Source organism: Saccoglossus kowalevskii, chromosome 2 (assembly GCF_978046115.1).
Source record: "Saccoglossus kowalevskii chromosome 2, keSacKowa6.1, whole genome shotgun sequence".
Taxonomy (NCBI): domain Eukaryota; kingdom Metazoa; phylum Hemichordata; class Enteropneusta; family Harrimaniidae; genus Saccoglossus; species Saccoglossus kowalevskii.
In genome coordinates this window covers 33,170,204-33,184,664 of record NC_140642.1, presented here as the reverse complement: position 1 = coordinate 33,184,664, position 14,461 = coordinate 33,170,204, and the positions used below count along the sequence as shown (strand labels likewise).

Here is a 14,461-nt window from a genome sequence, read left to right as displayed (position 1 = left end):
TTACATTTTTAATACGTAAACAAAATGAAGTGTTTTGACATAGAGTGAATGATCTGGACACAAGTGTTTTATGTTCGCTAATGCATAACATTAAAATAGAAGGGGACACCCGGGTTCGAACCAAGGACCTCTCGATCTGCAGTCGAATGCTCTACCACTGAGCTATATCCCCACATGTTTAAAATAATTATTGAAAAATAACGACTGATATTATTTTGAAATTACGTCATAATGTGCTTAAATTGTTCATGCATAAATAAAATGAAGTGTTGTTACGCATACAGTGAATGATATGGATACAAGGGGTTTATTTGTGCTAATATATAACATTAAAATTAAAGGGGACACCCGGGTTCAAACCAGGGACCTCTCGATCTGCAGTCGAATGCTCTATCACTGAGCTATATCCCCACATGTTTAAACTAAATATAGGTAAATAACGACTAATACTATTTTGAAATTACGTAAAAATGTGCTTAAATTGTTCATACATGAACAAACTGAAGTGTTGGTAGGCATAGAGTGAATGATATGGATACAAGTGTTTTATGTTGGCTAATGTATAACATTAAAATAGAAGGGGACACCCGGGTTTAAACCGAGGACCTCTCGATCTGCAGTCGAGCTCTACCACTGAGCTATATCCCCACATCTTTAAAATAAATATAGGAAAATAACTACTGATACAATTTTGAAATTACGTCATAATGTGCTTAAATTATTCATACATAAACAAAATGAAGTGTTTAGGCATAGAGTGAAAGATCTGGACACAAGTGTTTTATGTTGGCTAATATATAACATTAAAATAGAAGGGGACACCCGGGCTCGAACCAGGGACCTCTCGATCTGCAGTCGAATGCTCTACCACTGAGCTATATCCCCACATGTTTAAAATAATTATAGAAAAATAACGACTGATATTATTTTGAAATTACGTCATAATGTGCTTAAATTGTTCATGCATAAATAAAATGAAGTGTTGTTACGCATACAGTGAATGATATGGATACAAGGGGTTTATTTGAGCTATATCCCCACATGTTTAAAACAAATATAGGGAAATAACCACTGATACTATTTTGAAAGTACGTAAAAATATGCTTAAATTGTTCATACATAAACAAAATGAAGTGTTGTTCGGCATAGAGTGAATGATATGAATACAAGAGGTTTATTTGTGCTAATATACAACATTAAAATTAAAGGGGACACCCGGGACCTCTCGATCTGCAGTCGAATGCTCTACCACTAAGCTATATCCCCACATCTTTAAAATAAATATAAGGAAATAACTACTGATACAATTTTAAAATTACGTCATAATGTGCTTAAATTGTTCATACATAAACAAAATGAAGCGTTTAGGCATAGAGTGAATGATCTGGACACAAGTGTTTTATGTTGGCTAATGTATAACATTAAAATAGAAGGGGACACCCGGGTTTAAAGCGAGGACCTCTCGATCTCAAGTCGAGCTCTACCACTGAGCTATATCCCCACAAGTTTAAAATAAATATAGAAAAATAACTAATGATACAATTTTAAAATTACGTCAAATTGTGCTTACATTTTTAATACATAAACAAAATGAAGTGTTTTGACATAGAGTGAATGATCTGGACACAAGTGTTTTATGTTCGCTAATGCATAACATTAAATTAGAAGGGGACACCCGGGTTCGAACCAGGGACCTCTCGATCTGCAGTCGAATGCTCTACCACTGAGCTATATCCCCACATGTTTAAAATAATTATAGAAAAATAACGACTGATATTATTTTGAAATTACGTCATAATGTGCTTAAATTGTTCATGCATAAATAAAATGAAGTGTTGTTACGCATACAGTGAATGATATGGATACAAGGGGTTTATTTGTGCTAATATATAACATTAAAATTAAAGGGGACACCCGGGTTCAAACCAGGGACTTCTCGATCTGCAGTCGAATGCTCTATCACTGAGCTATATCCCCACATGTTTAAACTAAATATAGGTAAATAACGACTAATACTATTTTGAAATTACATAAAAATGTGCTTAAATTGTTCATACATGAACAAACTGAAGTGTTGGTAGGCATAGAGTGAATGATATGGATACAAGTGTTTTATGTTGGCTAATGTATAACATTAAAATAGAAGGGGACACCCGGGTTTAAACCGAGGACCTCTCGATCTGCAGTCGAGCTCTACCACTGAGCTATATCCCCACATCTTTAAAATAAATATAGGAAAATAACTACTGATACAATTTTGAAATTAGGTCATAATGTGCTTAAATTATTCATACATAAACAAAATGAAGTGTTTAGGCATAGAGTGAAAGATCTGGACACAAGTGTTTTATGTTGGCTAATATATAACATTAAAATAGAAGGGGACACCCGGGTTCGAGCCAGGGACCTCTCGATCTGCAGTCGAATGCTCTACCACTGAGCTATATCCCCACATGTTTAAAATAATTATAGAAAAATAACGACTGATATTATTTTGAAATTACGTCATAATGTGCTTAAATTGTTCATGCATAAATAAAATGAAGTGTTGTTACGCATACAGTGAATGATATGGATACAAGGGGTTTATTTGAGCTATATCCCCACATGTTTAAAACAAATATAGGGAAATAACCACTGATACTATTTTGAAAGTACGTAAAAATATGCTTAAATTGTTCATACATAAACAAAATGAAGTGTTGTTCGGCATAGAGTGAATGATATGAATACAAGAGGTTTATTTGTGCTAATATACAACATTAAAATTAAAGGGGACACCCGGGACCTCTCGATCTGCAGTTGAATGCTCTACCACTAAGCTATATCCCCACATCTTTAAAATAAATATAAGGAAATAACTACTGATACAATTTTAAAATTACGTCATAATGTGCTTAAATTGTTCATACATAAACAAAATGAAGCGTTTAGGCATAGAGTGAATGATCTGGACACAAGTGTTTTATGTTGGCTAATGTATAACATTAAAATAGAAGGGGACACCCGGGTTTAAAGCGAGGACCTCTCGATCTCAAGTCGAGCTCTACCACTGAGCTATATCCCCACAAGTTTAAAATAAATATAGAAAAATAACTAATGATACAATTTTAAAATTACGTCAAATTGTGCTTACATTTTTAATACATAAACAAAATGAAGTGTTTTGACATAGAGTGAATGATCTGGACACAAGTGTTTTATGTTCGCTAATGCATAACATTAAAATAGAAGGGGACACCCGGGTTCGAACCAGTGACCTCTCGATCTGCAGTCGAATGCTCTACCACTGAGCTATATCCCCACATGTTTAAAATAATTATAGAAAAATAACGACTGATATTATTTTGAAATTACGTCATAATGTGCTTAAATTGTTCATGCATAAATAAAATGAAGTGTTGTTACGCATACAGTGAATGATATGGATACATGGGGTTTATTTGTGCTAATATATAACATTAAAATTAAAGGGGACACCCGGGTTCAAACCAGGGACCTCTCGATCTGCAGTCGAATGCTCTATCACTGAGCTATATCCCCACATGTTTAAACTAAATATAGGTAAATAACGACTAATACTATTTTGAAATTACGTAAAAATGTGCTTAAATTGTTCATACATGAACAAACTGAAGTGTTGGTAGGCATAGAGTGAATGATATGGATACAAGTGTTTTATGTTGGCTAATGTATAACATTAAAATAGAAGGGGACACCCGGGTTTAAACCGAGGACCTCTCGATCTGCAGTCGAGCTCTACCACTGAGCTATATCCCCACATCTTTAAAATAAATATAGGAAAATAACTACTGATACAATTTTGAAATTACGTCATAATGTGCTTAAATTATTCATACATAAACAAAATGAAGTGTTTAGGCATAGAGTGAAAGATCTGGACACAAGTGTTTTATGTTGGCTAATATATAACATTAAAATAGAAGGGGACACCCGGGTTCGAACCAGGGACCTCTCGATCTGCAGTCGAATGCTCTACCACTGAGCTATATCCCCACATGTTTAAAATAATTATAGAAAACTAACGACTGATATTATTTTGAAATTACGTCATAATGTGCTTAAATTGTTCACGCATAAACAAAATGAAGTGTTGTTCGGCATAGAGTGAATGATATGAATACAAGGGGTTTATTTGAGCTATATCCCCACATGTTTAAAATAAATATAGGGAAATAACCACTGATACAATTTTGAAATTACGTCATAATGTGCTTAAATTATTCATACATAAACAAAATGAAGTGTTTAGGATAGAGTGAATGATCTGGACACAAGTGTTTTATGTTGGCAAATGCATAACATTAAAATAGAAAGGGACACCCGGGTTCGAACCAGGGACCTCTCGATCTGCAGTCGAGCTCTACCACTGAGCTATATCCCCACAAGTTTAAAATAAATATAGAAAAATAACTAATGATACAATTTTAAAATTACGTCAAATTGTGCTTACATTTTTAATACATAAACAAAATGAAGTGTTTTGACATAGAGTGAATGATCTGGACACAAGTGTTTTATGTTCGCTAATGCATAACATTAAAATAGAAGGGGACACCTGGGTTCGAACCAGGGACCTCTCGATCTGCAGTCGAATGCTCTACCACTGAGCTATATCCCCACATGTCTAAATTTAATATAGGAAAATAACGACTGATACTATTTTGAAATTACGTAAAATGTGCTTAAATTGTTCATACATAAACATACTGAAGTGTTGTTACGCATACAGTGAATGATATGGATACAAGGGGTTTATTTGTGCTAATATATAACATTAAAATTAAAGGGGACACCCGGGTTCAAACCAGGGACCTCTCGATCTGCAGTCGAATGCTCTATCACTGAGCTATATCCCCACATGTTTAAACTAAATATAGGTAAATAACGACTGATACTATTTTGAAATTACGTAAAAATGTGCTTAAATTGTTCATACATAAACATACTGAAGTGTTGTTACGCATAGAGTGAATGATCTGGACACAAGTGTTTTATGTTGGCTAATGTATAACATAAAAATTGAAGGGGACACCCGGGTTTAAACCGAGGACCTCTCGATCTGCAGTCGAGCTCTACCACTGAGCTACATCCCCACAAGTTTAAAATAAATATAGAAAAATAACGACTGATACGATTTTGAAATTACGTCATAATGTGCTTAAATTGTTCATACATAAACAAAATGAAGTGTTTAAGCATAGAGTGAAAGATCTGGACACAAGTGTTTTATGTTGGCTAATATATAACATTAAAATAGAAGGGGACACCCGGGTTCGAACCAGGGACCTCTCAAAGGCAGTCGAATGCTCTACCACTGAGCTATATCCCCACATGTTTAAAATAATTACAGAAAAATAACGACTGATATTATTTTGAAATTACGTCATAATGTGCTTAAATTGTTCATGCATAAATAAAATGAAGTGTTGTTACGCATACAGTGAATGATATGGATACAAGGGGTTTATTTGTGCTAATATATAACATTAAAATTAAAGGGGACACCCGGGTTCAAACCAGGGACCTCTCGATCTGCAGTCGAATGCTCTATCACTGAGCTATATCCCCACATGTTTAAACTAAATATAGGTAAATAACGACTGATACTATTTTGAAATTACGTAAAAATGTGCTTAAATTGTTCATACATAAACATACTGAAGTGTTGTTACGCATAGAGTGAATGATCTGGACACAAGTGTTTTATGTTGGCTAATGTATAACATAAAAATTGAAGGGGACACCCGGGTTTAAACCGAGGACCTCTCGATCTGCAGTCGAGCTCTACCACTGAGCTACATCCCCACAAGTTTAAAATAAATATAGAAAAATAACGACTGATACGATTTTGAAATTACGTCATAATGTGCTTAAATTGTTCATACACAAACAAAATGCAGTGTTTAAGCATAGAGTGAAAGATCTGGACACAAGTGTTTTATGTTGGCTAATATATAACATTAAAATAGAATGGGATACCCAGGTTCGAACCAGGGACCTCTCGATCTGCAGTCGAATGCTCTACCACTGAGCTATATCCCCACATGTTTAAAATAATTACAGAAAAATAACGACTGATATTATTTTGAAATTACGTCATAATGTGCTTAAATTGTTCATGCATAAATAAAATGAAGTGTTGTTACGCATACAGTGAATGATATGGATACAAGGGGTTTATTTGTGCTAATATATAACATTAAAATTAAAGGGGACACCCGGGTTCAAACCAGGGACCTCTCGATCTGCAGTCGAATGCTCTATCACTGAGCTATATCCCCACATGTTTAAACTAAATATAGGTAAATAACGACTAATACTATTTTGAAATTACGTAAAAATGTGCTTAAATTGTTCATACATAAACATACTGAAGTGTTGTTACGCATAGAGTGAATGATCTGGACACAAGTGTTTTATGTTGGCTAATGTATAACATAAAAATTGAAGGGGACACCCGGGTTTAAACCGAGGACCTCTCGATCTGCAGTCGAGCTCTACCACTGAGCTACATCCCCACAAGTTTAAAATAAATATAGAAAAATAACGACTGATACGATTTTGAAATTACGTCATAATGTGCTTAAATTGTTCATACATAAACAAAATGAAGTGTTTAAGCATAGAGTGAAAGATCTGGACACAAGTGTTTTATGTTGGCTAATATATAACATTAAAATAGAAGGGGACACCCGGGTTCGAACCAGGGACCTCTCAAAGGCAGTCGAATGCTCTACCACTGAGCTATATCCCCACATGTTTAAAATAATTACAGAAAAATAACGACTGATATTATTTTGAAATTACGTCATAATGTGCTTAAATTGTTCATGCATAAATAAAATGAAGTGTTGTTACGCATACAGTGAATGATATGGATACAAGGGGTTTATTTGTGCTAATATATAACATTAAAATTAAAGGGGACACCCGGGTTCAAACCAGGGACCTCTCGATCTGCAGTCGAATGCTCTATCACTGAGCTATATCCCCACATGTTTAAACTAAATATAGGTAAATAACGACTGATACTATTTTGAAATTACGTAAAAATGTGCTTAAATTGTTCATACATAAACATACTGAAGTGTTGTTACGCATAGAGTGAATGATCTGGACACAAGTGTTTTATGTTGGCTAATGTATAACATAAAAATTGAAGGGGACACCCGGGTTTAAACCGAGGACCTCTCGATCTGCAGTCGAGCTCTACCACTGAGCTACATCCCCACAAGTTTAAAATAAATATAGAAAAATAACGACTGATACGATTTTGAAATTACGTCATAATGTGCTTAAATTGTTCATACATAAACAAAATGCAGTGTTTAAGCATAGAGTGAAAGATCTGGACACAAGTGTTTTATGTTGGCTAATATATAACATTAAAATAGAATGGGATACCCAGGTTCGAACCAGGGACCTCTCGATCTGCAGTCGAATGCTCTACCACTGAGCTATATCCCCACATGTTTAAAATAATTACAGAAAAATAACGACTGATATTATTTTGAAATTACGTCATAATGTGCTTAAATTGTTCATGCATAAATAAAATGAAGTGTTGTTACGCATACAGTGAATGATATGGATACAAGGGGTTTATTTGTGCTAATATATAACATTAAAATTAAAGGGGACACCCGGGTTCAAACCAGGGACCTCTCGATCTGCAGTCGAATGCTCTATCACTGAGCTATATCCCCACATGTTTAAACTAAATATAGGTAAATAACGACTAATACTATTTTGAAATTACGTAAAAATGTGCTTAAATTGTTCATACATGAACAAACTGAAGTGTTGGTAGGCATAGAGTGAATGATATGGATACAAGTGTTTTATTTTGGCTAATGTATAACATTAAAATAGAAGGGGACACCCGGGTTTAAACCGAGGACCTCTCGATCTGCAGTCGAGCTCTACCACTGAGCTATATCCCCACATCTTTAAAATAAATATAGGAAAATAACTACTGATACAATTTTGAAATTACGTCATAATGTGCTTAAATTATTCATACATAAACGAAATGAAGTGTTTAGGTATAGAGTGAAAGATCTGGACACAAGTGTTTTATGTTGGCTAATATATAACATTAAAATAGAAGGGGACACCCGGGTTCGAACCAGGGACCTCTCGATCTGCAGTCGAATGCTCTACCACTGAGCTATATCCCCACATGTTTAAAATAATTATAGAAAAATAACGACTGATATTATTTTGAAATTACGTCATAATGTGCTTAAATTGTTCATGCATAAATAAAATGAAGTGTTGTTACGCATACAGTGAATGATATGGATACAAGGGGTTTATTTGTGCTAATATATAACATTAAATTTAAAGGGGACACCCGGGTTCAAACCAGGGACCTCTCGATCTGCAGTCGAATGCTCTATCACTGAGCTATATCCCCACATGTTTAAACTAAATATAGGTAAATAACGACTAATACTATTTTGAAATTACGTAAAAATGTGCTTAAATTGTTCATACATGAACAAACTGAAGTGTTGGTAGGCATAGAGTGAATGATATGGATACAAGTGTTTTATGTTGGCTAATGTATAACATTAAAATAGAAGGGGACACCCGGGTTTAAACCGAGGACTTCTCGATCTGCAGTCGAGCTCTATCACTGAGCTATATCCCCACATGTTTAAAATAAATATAGGAAAATAACTACTGATACAATTTTAAAATTACGTCATAATGTGCTTAAATTGTTCATACATAAACAAAATGAAGCGTTTAGGCATAGAGTGAATGATCTGGACACAAGTGTTTTATGTTGGCTAATATATAACATTAAAATAGAAGGGGACACCCGGGTTCGAACCAGGGACCTCTCGATCTGCAGTCGAGCTCTACCACTGAGCTATATCCCCACAAGTTTAAAATAAATATAGAAAAATAACTAATGATACAATTTTAAAATTATGTCAAATTGTGCTTACATTTTAAATACATAAACAAAATGAAGTGTTTTGACATAGAGTGAATGATCTGAACACAAGTGTTTTTTGTTCGCTAATGCATAACATTAAAACAGAAGGGAACACCCGGGTTCGAACCAGGGACCTCTCGATCTGCAGTCGAATGCTCTACCACTTAGGTATATCCCCACATGTTTAAAATAAATACATATAGAAAAATAACGACTGATACTATTTTAAAATTACGTCATAATGTGCTTAAATTGTTCATGCATAAATAAAATGAAGTGTTGTTACGCATACAGTGAATGATATAGATACAAGGGGTTTATCTGTGCTAATATTTTACATTAAAATTAAAGAGGACACCCGGGTTCAAACCAGGGACCTCTCGATCTGCAGTCGAATGCTCTATCACTGAGCTATATCCCCACATGTTTAAACTAAATATAGGTAAATAACGACTAATACTATTTTGAAATTACATAAAAATGTGCTTAAATTGTTCATACATGAACAAACTGAAGTGTTGGTAGGCATAGAGTGAATGATATGGATACAAGTTTTTTATGTTGGCTAATGTATAACATTAAAATAGAAGGGGACACCCGGGTTTAAACCGAGGACCTCTCGATCTGCAGTCGAGCTCTACCACTGAGCTATATCCCCACATGTTTAAACTAAATATAGGTAAATAACGACTAATACTATTTTGAAATTACGTAAAAATGTGCTTAAATTGTTCATACATGAACAAACTGAAGTGTTGGTAGGCATAGAGTGAATGATATGGATACAAGTGTTTTATGTTGGCTAATGTATAACATTAAAATAGAAGGGGACACCCGGGTTTAAACCGAGGACCTCTCGATCTGCAGTCGAGCTCTACAACTGAGCTATATCCCCATATCTTTAAAATAAATATAGGAAAATAACTACTGATACAATTTTAAAATTACGTCATTATGTGCTTAAATTGTTCATACATAAACAAAATGAAGCGTTTAGGCATAGAGTGAATGATCTGGACACAAGTGTTTTATGTTGGCTAATATATAACATTAAAATAGAAGGGGACACCCGGGTTCGAACCAGGGACCTCTCGATCTGCAGTCGAATGCTCTACCACTGAGCTATATCCCCACATGATTAAAATAAATGTAGAAAAATAACGACTGATACTATTTTGAAATTACGTCATAATGTGCTTGAATTGTTCATGCATTAACAAAATAAAGTGTTTAGGATAGAGTGAATGATCTGGACACAAGTGTTTTATGTTGGCAAATGCATAACATTAAAATAGAAAGGGACACCCGGGTTCGAACCAGGGACCTCTTGATCTGCAGTCGAGCTCTACCACTGAGCTATATCCCCACAAGTTTAAAATAAATATAGAAAAATAACTAATGATACAATTTTAAAATTACGTCAAATTGTGCTTACATTTTTAATACATAAACAAAATGAAGTGTTTTGACATAGAGTGAATGATCTGGACACAAGTGTTTTATGTTCGCTAATGCATAACATTAAAATAGAAGGGGACACCCGGGTTCGAACCAGGGACCTCTCGATCTGCAGTCGAATGCTCTACCACTTAGGTATATCCCCACATGTTTAAAATAAATACATATAGAAAAATAACGACTGATACTATTTTAAAATTACGTCATAATGTGCTTAAATTGTTCATGCATAAATAAAATGAAGTGTTGTTACGCATACAGTGAATGATATAGATACAAGGGGTTTATCTGTGCTAATATTTTACATTAAAATTAAAGAGGACACCCGGGTTCAAACCAGGGACCTCTCGATCTGCAGTCGAATGCTCTATCACTGAGCTATATCCCCACATGTTTAAACTAAATATAGGTAAATAACGACTAATACTATTTTGAAATTACATAAAAATGTGCTTAAATTGTTCATACATGAACAAACTGAAGTGTTGGTAGGCATAGAGTGAATGATATGGATACAAGTTTTTTATGTTGGCTAATGTATAACATTAAAATAGAAGGGGACACCCGGGTTTAAACCGAGGACCTCTCGATCTGCAGTCGAGCTCTACCACTGAGCTATATCCCCACATGTTTAAACTAAATATAGGTAAATAACGACTAATACTATTTTGAAATTACGTAAAAATGTGCTTAAATTGTTCATACATGAACAAACTGAAGTGTTGGTAGGCATAGAGTGAATGATATGGATACAAGTGTTTTATGTTGGCTAATGTATAACATTAAAATAGAAGGGGACACCCGGGTTTAAACCGAGGACCTCTCGATCTGCAGTCGAGCTCTACAACTGAGCTATATCCCCATATCTTTAAAATAAATATAGGAAAATAACTACTGATACAATTTTAAAATTACGTCATTATGTGCTTAAATTGTTCATACATAAACAAAATGAAGCGTTTAGGCATAGAGTGAATGATCTGGACACAAGTGTTTTATGTTGGCTAATATATAACATTAAAATAGAAGGGGACACCCGGGTTCGAACCAGGGACCTCTCGATCTGCAGTCGAATGCTCTACCACTGAGCTATATCCCCACATGATTAAAATAAATGTAGAAAAATAACGACTGATACTATTTTGAAATTACGTCATAATGTGCTTGAATTGTTCATGCATTAACAAAATAAAGTGTTTAGGATAGAGTGAATGATCTGGACACAAGTGTTTTATGTTGGCAAATGCATAACATTAAAATAGAAAGGGACACCCGGGTTCGAACCAGGGACCTCTTGATCTGCAGTCGAGCTCTACCACTGAGCTATATCCCCACAAGTTTAAAATAAATATAGAAAAATAACTAATGATACAATTTTAAAATTACGTCAAATTGTGCTTACATTTTTAATACATAAACAAAATGAAGTGTTTTGACATAGAGTGAATGATCTGGACACAAGTGTTTTATGTTCGCTAATGCATAACATTAAAATAGAAGGGGACACCCGGGTTCGAACCAGGGACCTCTCGATCTGCAGTCGAATGCTCTACCACTGAGCTATATCCCCACATGTCTAAATTTAATATAGGAAAATAACGACTGATACTATTTTGAAATTACGTAAAATGTGCTTAAATTGTTCATACATAAACATACTGAAGTGTTGTTACGCATACAGTGAATGATATGGATACAAGGGGTTTATTTGTGCTAATATATAACATTAAAATTAAAGGGGACACCCGGGTTCAAACCAGGGACCTCTCGATCTGCAGTCGAATGCTCTATCACTGAGCTATATCCCCACATGTTTAAACTAAATATAGGTAAATAACGACTGATACTATTTTGAAATTACGTAAAAATGTGCTTAAATTGTTCATACATAAACATACTGAAGTGTTGGTAGGCATAGAGTGAATGATATGGATACAAGTGTTTTATGTTGGCTAATGTATAACATTAAAATAGAAGGGGACACCCGGGTTTAAACCGAGGACCTCTCGATCTGCAGTCGAGCTCTACCACTGAGCTATATCCCCACATCTTTAAAATAAATATAGGAAAATAACTACTGATACAATTTTGAAATTACGTCATAATGTGCTTAAATTATTCATACATAAACAAAATGAAGTGTTTAGGCATAGAGTGAAAGATCTGGACACAAGTGTTTTATGTTGGCTAATATATAACATTAAAATAGAAGGGGACACCCGGGTTCGAACCAGGGACCTCTCGATCTGCAGTCGAATGCTCTACCACTGAGCTATATCCCCACATGTTTAAAATAATTATAGAAAAATAACGACTGATATTATTTTGAAATTACGTCATAATGTGCTTAAATTGTTCATGCATAAATAAAATGAAGTGTTGTTACGCATACAGTGAATGATATGGATACAAGGGGTTTATTTGAGCTATATCCCCACATGTTTAAAACAAATATAGGGAAATAACCACTGATACTATTTTGAAAGTACGTAAAAATATGCTTAAATTGTTCATACATAAACAAAATGAAGTGTTGTTCGGCATAGAGTGAATGATATGAATACAAGAGGTTTATTTGTGCTAATATACAACATTAAAATTAAAGGGGACACCCGGGACCTCTCGATCTGCAGTCGAATGCTCTACCACTAAGCTATATCCCCACATCTTTAAAATAAATATAAGGAAATAACTACTGATACAATTTTAAAATTACGTCATAATGTGCTTAAATTGTTCATACATAAACAAAATGAAGCGTTTAGGCATAGAGTGAATGATCTGGACACAAGTGTTTTATGTTGGCTAATGTATAACATTAAAATAGAAGGGGACACCCGGGTTTAAACCGAGGACCTCTCGATCTGCAGTCGAGCTCTACCACTGAGCTATATCCCCACATCTTTAAAATAAATATAGGAAAATAACTACTGATACAATTTTGAAATTACGTCATAATGTGCTTAAATTATTCATACATAAACAAAATGAAGTGTTTAGGCATAGAGTGAAAGATCTGGACACAAGTGTTTTATGTTGGCTAATATATAACATTAAAATAGAAGGGGACACCCGGGTTCGAACCAGGGACCTCTCGATCTGCAGTCGAATGCTCTACCACTGAGCTATATCCCCACATGTTTAAAATAATTATAGAAAAATAACGACTGATATTATTTTGAAATTACGTCATAATGTGCTTAAATTGTTCATGCATAAATAAAATGAAGTGTTGTTACGCATACAGTGAATGATATGGATACAAGGGGTTTATTTGAGCTATATCCCCACATGTTTAAAACAAATATAGGGAAATAACCACTGATACTATTTTGAAAGTACGTAAAAATATGCTTAAATTGTTCATACATAAACAAAATGAAGTGTTGTTCGGCATAGAGTGAATGATATGAATACAAGAGGTTTATTTGTGCTAATATACAACATTAAAATTAAAGGGGACACCCGGGACCTCTCGATCTGCAGTCGAATGCTCTACCACTAAGCTATATCCCCACATCTTTAAAATAAATATAAGGAAATAACTACTGATACAATTTTAAAATTACGTCATAATGTGCTTAAATTGTTCATACATAAACAAAATGAAGCGTTTAGGCATAGAGTGAATGATCTGGACACAAGTGTTTTATGTTGGCTAATGTATAACATTAAAATAGAAGGGGACACCCGGGTTTAAACCGAGGACCTCTCGATCTGCAGTCGAGCTCTACCACTGAGCTATATCCCCACATCTTTAAAATAAATATAGGAAAATAACTACTGATACAATTTTGAAATTACGTCATAATGTGCTTAAATTATTCATACATAAACGAAATGAAGTGTTTAGGTATAGAGTGAAAGATCTGGACACAAGTGTTTTATGTTGGCTAATATATAACATTAAAATAGAAGGGGACACCCGGGTTCGAACCAGGGACCTCTCGATCTGCAGTCGAATGCTCTACCACTGAGCTATATCCCCACATGTTTAAAATAATCATAGAAAAATAACGACTGATATTA

General features: G+C 34.5%; 27 non-coding genes across 27 annotated transcripts; all 27 read right to left on the bottom strand.

The window, feature by feature from the left end:
* Positions 1-100: 100 nt before the first annotated feature.
* On the bottom strand, positions 101-172 carry TRNAC-GCA (transfer RNA cysteine (anticodon GCA)). The gene has a single exon. It is a non-coding gene; the product is annotated as a tRNA-Cys (tRNA).
* Positions 173-339: 167 nt separating this feature from the next.
* TRNAC-GCA (transfer RNA cysteine (anticodon GCA)) lies at positions 340-411 on the bottom strand. The gene has a single exon. It is a non-coding gene; the product is annotated as a tRNA-Cys (tRNA).
* A 402-nt stretch (positions 412-813) lies between these two features.
* On the bottom strand, positions 814-885 carry TRNAC-GCA (transfer RNA cysteine (anticodon GCA)). Its single transcript has one exon. It is a non-coding gene; the product is annotated as a tRNA-Cys (tRNA).
* A 781-nt stretch (positions 886-1,666) lies between these two features.
* Positions 1,667-1,738, bottom strand: TRNAC-GCA (transfer RNA cysteine (anticodon GCA)). The gene has a single exon. It is a non-coding gene; the product is annotated as a tRNA-Cys (tRNA).
* A 641-nt stretch (positions 1,739-2,379) lies between these two features.
* Positions 2,380-2,451, bottom strand: TRNAC-GCA (transfer RNA cysteine (anticodon GCA)). Its single transcript has one exon. It is a non-coding gene; the product is annotated as a tRNA-Cys (tRNA).
* Positions 2,452-3,232: 781 nt separating this feature from the next.
* TRNAC-GCA (transfer RNA cysteine (anticodon GCA)) lies at positions 3,233-3,304 on the bottom strand. Its single transcript has one exon. It is a non-coding gene; the product is annotated as a tRNA-Cys (tRNA).
* Positions 3,305-3,471: 167 nt separating this feature from the next.
* TRNAC-GCA (transfer RNA cysteine (anticodon GCA)) lies at positions 3,472-3,543 on the bottom strand. The gene has a single exon. It is a non-coding gene; the product is annotated as a tRNA-Cys (tRNA).
* Positions 3,544-3,945: 402 nt separating this feature from the next.
* TRNAC-GCA (transfer RNA cysteine (anticodon GCA)) lies at positions 3,946-4,017 on the bottom strand. Its single transcript has one exon. It is a non-coding gene; the product is annotated as a tRNA-Cys (tRNA).
* A 553-nt stretch (positions 4,018-4,570) lies between these two features.
* TRNAC-GCA (transfer RNA cysteine (anticodon GCA)) lies at positions 4,571-4,642 on the bottom strand. The gene has a single exon. It is a non-coding gene; the product is annotated as a tRNA-Cys (tRNA).
* A 166-nt stretch (positions 4,643-4,808) lies between these two features.
* TRNAC-GCA (transfer RNA cysteine (anticodon GCA)) lies at positions 4,809-4,880 on the bottom strand. The gene has a single exon. It is a non-coding gene; the product is annotated as a tRNA-Cys (tRNA).
* Positions 4,881-5,520: 640 nt separating this feature from the next.
* TRNAC-GCA (transfer RNA cysteine (anticodon GCA)) lies at positions 5,521-5,592 on the bottom strand. The gene has a single exon. It is a non-coding gene; the product is annotated as a tRNA-Cys (tRNA).
* Positions 5,593-5,994: 402 nt separating this feature from the next.
* TRNAC-GCA (transfer RNA cysteine (anticodon GCA)) lies at positions 5,995-6,067 on the bottom strand. Its single transcript has one exon. It is a non-coding gene; the product is annotated as a tRNA-Cys (tRNA).
* A 166-nt stretch (positions 6,068-6,233) lies between these two features.
* On the bottom strand, positions 6,234-6,305 carry TRNAC-GCA (transfer RNA cysteine (anticodon GCA)). Its single transcript has one exon. It is a non-coding gene; the product is annotated as a tRNA-Cys (tRNA).
* A 640-nt stretch (positions 6,306-6,945) lies between these two features.
* On the bottom strand, positions 6,946-7,017 carry TRNAC-GCA (transfer RNA cysteine (anticodon GCA)). Its single transcript has one exon. It is a non-coding gene; the product is annotated as a tRNA-Cys (tRNA).
* A 402-nt stretch (positions 7,018-7,419) lies between these two features.
* On the bottom strand, positions 7,420-7,492 carry TRNAC-GCA (transfer RNA cysteine (anticodon GCA)). Its single transcript has one exon. It is a non-coding gene; the product is annotated as a tRNA-Cys (tRNA).
* A 166-nt stretch (positions 7,493-7,658) lies between these two features.
* TRNAC-GCA (transfer RNA cysteine (anticodon GCA)) lies at positions 7,659-7,730 on the bottom strand. The gene has a single exon. It is a non-coding gene; the product is annotated as a tRNA-Cys (tRNA).
* A 402-nt stretch (positions 7,731-8,132) lies between these two features.
* TRNAC-GCA (transfer RNA cysteine (anticodon GCA)) lies at positions 8,133-8,204 on the bottom strand. Its single transcript has one exon. It is a non-coding gene; the product is annotated as a tRNA-Cys (tRNA).
* Positions 8,205-8,371: 167 nt separating this feature from the next.
* On the bottom strand, positions 8,372-8,443 carry TRNAC-GCA (transfer RNA cysteine (anticodon GCA)). Its single transcript has one exon. It is a non-coding gene; the product is annotated as a tRNA-Cys (tRNA).
* An 880-nt stretch (positions 8,444-9,323) lies between these two features.
* TRNAC-GCA (transfer RNA cysteine (anticodon GCA)) lies at positions 9,324-9,395 on the bottom strand. Its single transcript has one exon. It is a non-coding gene; the product is annotated as a tRNA-Cys (tRNA).
* Positions 9,396-10,034: 639 nt separating this feature from the next.
* On the bottom strand, positions 10,035-10,106 carry TRNAC-GCA (transfer RNA cysteine (anticodon GCA)). The gene has a single exon. It is a non-coding gene; the product is annotated as a tRNA-Cys (tRNA).
* Positions 10,107-10,748: 642 nt separating this feature from the next.
* TRNAC-GCA (transfer RNA cysteine (anticodon GCA)) lies at positions 10,749-10,820 on the bottom strand. Its single transcript has one exon. It is a non-coding gene; the product is annotated as a tRNA-Cys (tRNA).
* A 639-nt stretch (positions 10,821-11,459) lies between these two features.
* On the bottom strand, positions 11,460-11,531 carry TRNAC-GCA (transfer RNA cysteine (anticodon GCA)). Its single transcript has one exon. It is a non-coding gene; the product is annotated as a tRNA-Cys (tRNA).
* A 399-nt stretch (positions 11,532-11,930) lies between these two features.
* TRNAC-GCA (transfer RNA cysteine (anticodon GCA)) lies at positions 11,931-12,002 on the bottom strand. Its single transcript has one exon. It is a non-coding gene; the product is annotated as a tRNA-Cys (tRNA).
* A 166-nt stretch (positions 12,003-12,168) lies between these two features.
* TRNAC-GCA (transfer RNA cysteine (anticodon GCA)) lies at positions 12,169-12,240 on the bottom strand. Its single transcript has one exon. It is a non-coding gene; the product is annotated as a tRNA-Cys (tRNA).
* Positions 12,241-12,642: 402 nt separating this feature from the next.
* On the bottom strand, positions 12,643-12,714 carry TRNAC-GCA (transfer RNA cysteine (anticodon GCA)). Its single transcript has one exon. It is a non-coding gene; the product is annotated as a tRNA-Cys (tRNA).
* Positions 12,715-13,495: 781 nt separating this feature from the next.
* TRNAC-GCA (transfer RNA cysteine (anticodon GCA)) lies at positions 13,496-13,567 on the bottom strand. The gene has a single exon. It is a non-coding gene; the product is annotated as a tRNA-Cys (tRNA).
* A 781-nt stretch (positions 13,568-14,348) lies between these two features.
* Positions 14,349-14,420, bottom strand: TRNAC-GCA (transfer RNA cysteine (anticodon GCA)). The gene has a single exon. It is a non-coding gene; the product is annotated as a tRNA-Cys (tRNA).
* Between the last annotated feature and the right edge of the window lie 41 nt (positions 14,421-14,461).